At 36.4% G+C, this 4,857-nt stretch overlaps 1 long non-coding RNA gene across 1 annotated transcript; it reads right to left on the bottom strand.

The window, feature by feature from the left end:
• Nucleotides 1-1,160: 1,160 nt before the first annotated feature.
• Nucleotides 1,161-4,831, bottom strand: LOC123520990. Its single transcript, XR_006679496.1, has 2 exons — nt 3,404-4,831; nt 1,161-1,905 (listed from the first exon to the last, which is right to left on the bottom strand). It is a non-coding gene; the product is annotated as an uncharacterized LOC123520990 (long non-coding RNA).
• Between the last annotated feature and the right edge of the window lie 26 nt (nt 4,832-4,857).

The raw sequence follows: 4,857 nt of genomic DNA, 5'->3' as shown, positions 1-4,857 counted from the left end.
CACATAACATTGGTCCTGAAGACCAGAGGAAACAACCTCGAATATTCATTTTCCACTTGACTTCATAGACTGAGCAGCTGGCAAGAACAAGGGTTGCATCTCCAGCAGATTGCCAAATTAATTATCTCTAAGCCTACAAATGTAGTTGGGGAGAAAAACATCTCATAAGGCAGGCAATGTTCAATGTTTATGTAATATGCCAGGAAGACAGAGAAATGATAAAAAGCTGGCTCTGACACTTATTTGGGGCAAATCATAGTCCTTTAAGTGTGAGATGCTTGAAAGGTGTTCAAGAAAAAGACATCCCAGAATGGAAGAACCATTTAGGTTGCCCTCTCAAACAGAAGAAACTGTTTCTATGGAGTTGGTCAATCTGACTCATACAGACCTCACACAGCAGAGTGAACTAGCTACATGGGGATCCAAGGCTGTTAACTGGGTGAGCAGGCCTCAGCTTTTCTCCCGTGCAGTGGAGGCTGGTTTCGAACCACCTTGTAGCTAACAGCCCAACTCATAATGCACTATGCCGCTAGGGCCCCAAAGTTCCTATTAGAGGAAATCTTACCCCAAAGAGGAACCAACTAATGATCATGAAGAGGCAAGTAAGCAGTGTCCCAAAGAAAATGCAAATCTTTGGAGAAGCCAATGAGCAATGGACTTGAATAGGAGGCTAGCAGACAAGTGTAGGTTTCAAGAAAAAATGCTTAAAGCCACCCCAAGAACACCAGAATGGGCATTCTGCAGTTGTGTTCTCCAAATAAAAACAAAAATTCACTTACTTTGAAAATACAACTTTATGGTTAGCTACAATTCAACTTTCTTCTGCATGTCAATAAACAAATCTCCCATAACAAAGGTTCTCACATTTAGGAAAGTGATGGTGTTGAGAATAGGGGCCAAGAAAATACTGCATGGGTAGCAATACGGCATGAAATTCAAATTTTGTTGTCCAGGTTTTTAGTGAAATACACACACACCCAAAAGCTTATGTATTTCCAATGCCTATTTTTATGCTACAATGGTAGAATTAACATAAGCAAAACCATTATGTTCAGGTAAAGTCTAACATTAATGTGGTCCTTTACAGGAAAAAAAAAAGCTAAATCCTTTATTTCTTAGACAGTATTTCCTACATACACATTAAGTTCAAATACGAGACATTTGATATTATAAAAATTTTATTTCACAGCTTTGAAAAAGCTTGCCAAGGCAATATGAAAAATATTGGTATCATATGATAAAATGCTTCTACATTTGACATTCATATTTGGCCAAATATGAAGATTATTTTATTTCAAGTACACAGACAATACAAACTAAAAATGCAATATTAATCAACTATTTGGGGGACTGGGTAACAATTGTAGGTGAACGGACACAGGATGGTGTAAGGTACTGCAAAATAAATAAAATATATGAAACTGATGGTGGCAGCTATTGTACAATTATGATCTAATTGAATTGTGGATTGTTGTATCTGTAAGAGCTCCCAATAAAATGGTTTAAAAAAAATCTATTTGTTGAATATATCACAACCTTTAAAATGCTCCAAACTAAAAATTTCCTTGTTGGTTTTATGAAAACATAGTAAAAAATTATTCACTGCATAATAATTTGAAAAAGCACTGATTTTTGTATCATTGTATTCTTTAAACTTTGAATCAGTTCTCAAAATGTATTCCTCTGTACTAAATGTTACGAATTATCTGTAGTGCTGGTATCACCTCCTTTGAGCATCTTTATCATGTGCCACAGAGCCCTTTCCTCATCTGTCCAAGTTTGGCTTCACTCGCTTCCTCAGTTTACTTGCCAAGTCTCTCGAACAGGCAATGTCAGCATTCCAGTGGCCATCTGTTATCGTCTATCATTCCATTCCAATTCTGCAGTTTCATGCACAGTACAACCCTAAACAAACATGGGAAACAAGAACGACCTGTAATTCTCAGAATCTAGTTACAGCTTTTTCATCAGAATTGTAATCTGAGCTAGTAGCGTCACCAGATAGCAGTTAAGGCATGCCCACTTCTGAAACAATGAAACCCGCCTTTATTTGCAGTGAAATGTGTGGTGCAACTGCCCACCCCCTCCGAAATCACTATTTTTGTTCAGTGCAACAACTAATACTTGGACCTGAATGATAGCCAAACAGAGTGGGATGTGTTTTTCATAAGGCTTTGATCCAGTACATGTTCCATTTTCATCACGAGGCTTTCTGTTTGCAATTTAAACTAATGAAGCAACTCTGCTTTTTTATAATCAGCAGACTTTCCCAATATGGTTCACAATGCTGCCTCAGACTCCAGGTCTTGTTCTTTCTTCCTATACTCTCATCACCTTCTAATCACAACCAGTATTCATATTATCTTATTGGTCTTTGTGGCTTTTATATTTTCAGACAAATTTCTTTGGTGATCCATTTTTATAAGATGGCACATGGTCATTTTCTAAGGAGGCAACACAACGATGCACAATGCTCTCTGTATAAACTGAGTAACAGATGCTCGGTGGACTTCAGAGCTAGCAGCATAGTTTGTCCAGGTTGTTTGGAGGCTGGTGTTTAACCATAAGATCACTGAATAGGGCTCTACTCCGTGGTAGTGGGTCCAATGGGAACCGATATCTATACCAGAGCCATGTGAGGACTACCTGTACCTTAAGAAATGAATGATGTGTATGGTTAACTTTGAACACAATTTAGTCAACTACTTGCAAACCCAGACCTAGCGCAAATGAAAACAAAAATATTTCTAAATGGAATGCTAGTTTTATGATTTAATGTACTCACTGGAGCTATAGAAATATTTGCAGATAACAATAAATTAATTTTTCAAGTTAAGAGTTTCAGGTAGTGCAAAAACACTGTGGAAATTAGAGCCTACATTTCAAAAACCGCGTACTTTCACAGTAGCACTAGAGGACTGCCAAGAATTGAGACAAAATCGTGTGTATAAACTATCCTACAGCAGCAAATACCAATACATTTCAGCATGAAAGCCGCATGTATCCTCTTAATGCTGTATTCAGTCGTAAGGGATATATATAAGGTTTATATCCACCTTTATGATGGTGGGTAAAAAGAAAATATTCCTAAGAATTTCTTCCTTTATACAAGGTATCTACTTCCTTCAAATTTGAAAAATACTCCAAGAAAAGTGAAGAAAAGAACAAGTATTAGATTTGACATTAACAATACTTTCCTATAAACTTTCTATCCATTTTTAAACAAAGCTGAAACTATAGGATTCATTAGCATTTGAGAGTCATTTAGACTATCAATAGTTTAGGAAATCTAAAACAGTGCAATTGCAAATCAAATTTGATTTAAAAAATAATCTTTAAATTCACATCACACTCAAACAAATGTTAAAACATCTCTCCAAAAGTGATTTTATGAACACCTTACCTTATTAGTCTTGAAATTATCAGTCAGATAAATACAATACTCTTCTCTCAGAAAAATACTGTTCAATTTTACTCCTAAAAGTAAAAATGTTCAGACAGAAGAATCAACGCAGAGAAAGGACATCATAAATGTAAGTCTCAATTTTTTTCTTCATTATGTCCTCATCCACATACATTAATCACAACAAATCATGATGTGAACAGCAGTGGGAAAAATTTAATCATTGGACACGTTTTTCTCATTTCAAGCTTAAGATTGTAGCCACGAGGTTTTAATTGCTCTTTTAAAACTGTACATAATAAACTTCTATTTCTAACAAATTATTTCAATCCTCCAATGTAGAGCAGGTAAGATTTTCAATTTGCTATGTTTGGGGAAAAAACAAAACAGAACAAAGATAATTTCAAGTATATTACTCCACATGCTTTAGACAGATTATCATAGGCTAAGTTAGAAGTATCTTTGCCCAGCATCCAGCCTGATTTGGAGTTACAATAATATAAAGGATGTATAGTAATATATCCCCAAACTTGGTATGCTTTACCTTGTTGACAGCTTCATTACTTTTCAAACTACCAGAAGCAGCAGCAAAACACTAAAGGAAAAGGAGTGGGATGTCTCTGCTAGCAAAGATCTCCTGAGCAGTAAAAAACAGAAAAGAGAGACTACTAAGGAACCCTCGTGGCCCTATGGGCTATGTATTGGGCTGCCAACCACTAGGTAAACAGTTCAAATCTACCAACTGCCCTGTGTAAGAAAGACGAGGCTGCCAACTATGGTAAAGATTTGCAGTCTCTGGAACCCGTATGGGGTCACTATAACTTAGAATGGACTCCACGGCAGCATGTTTGGGGGTTTTTGGTAATTAGCATTCTGCCAATTGGGAAAACTGGCAAACTCTTCTGCATGTATTAATGAGAAAGTATCCTGAAGCAACAGATTATGTGCTAGCCAGACTCTATTGGCCCTCCAGAATTTTCATCTTCTCTTGGTACTCATGCCCTTACATAATCTCCTCCTACACATTAGCGGGATTGGGTTTTGGGACTAACAGGATACAGAAAAAACTTAACAAGCCTAGGTTTTGAGACTGAAACTTCTGTCTCTTTTCTTGGATCATTCATTGAGAGAAGAAGTAAGCTACAACGGACTTAAGTTATCAAGTTGCTGTTTTAAGCTGTTATATTTTAGGATAATTTGTTATATGGTAAGAAACAACAACCATCTACACTCCAAGTAAAGTATACAATTCAGAAATTAACAAGATCTGCAATCTCAGGAAAATAATTCAGTCAGGATTACCTTTGGATATGGTCAGTAATAACTTTAAAACCCCAAACTTTCTGAGAAAACAAACTCCAATGAAAGAACTCAGAAAGTGGAAAATTCAACAATTTGGGCCAGTTACTACAAGTACCTTTCTAAAGAAAGATTCGTTAGACCTAGCCAAGAAT

The sequence above is a fragment of the Echinops telfairi genome, unplaced genomic scaffold (assembly GCF_000313985.2).
Source record: "Echinops telfairi isolate 266 unplaced genomic scaffold, ASM31398v2 ScPeMD7_7468;HRSCAF=8506_0, whole genome shotgun sequence".
Lineage (NCBI taxonomy): Eukaryota > Metazoa > Chordata > Mammalia > Afrosoricida > Tenrecidae > Echinops > Echinops telfairi.
Note: the sequence above shows the minus strand (reverse complement) of the source record. Positions and strands in the feature narration are given on the sequence as shown.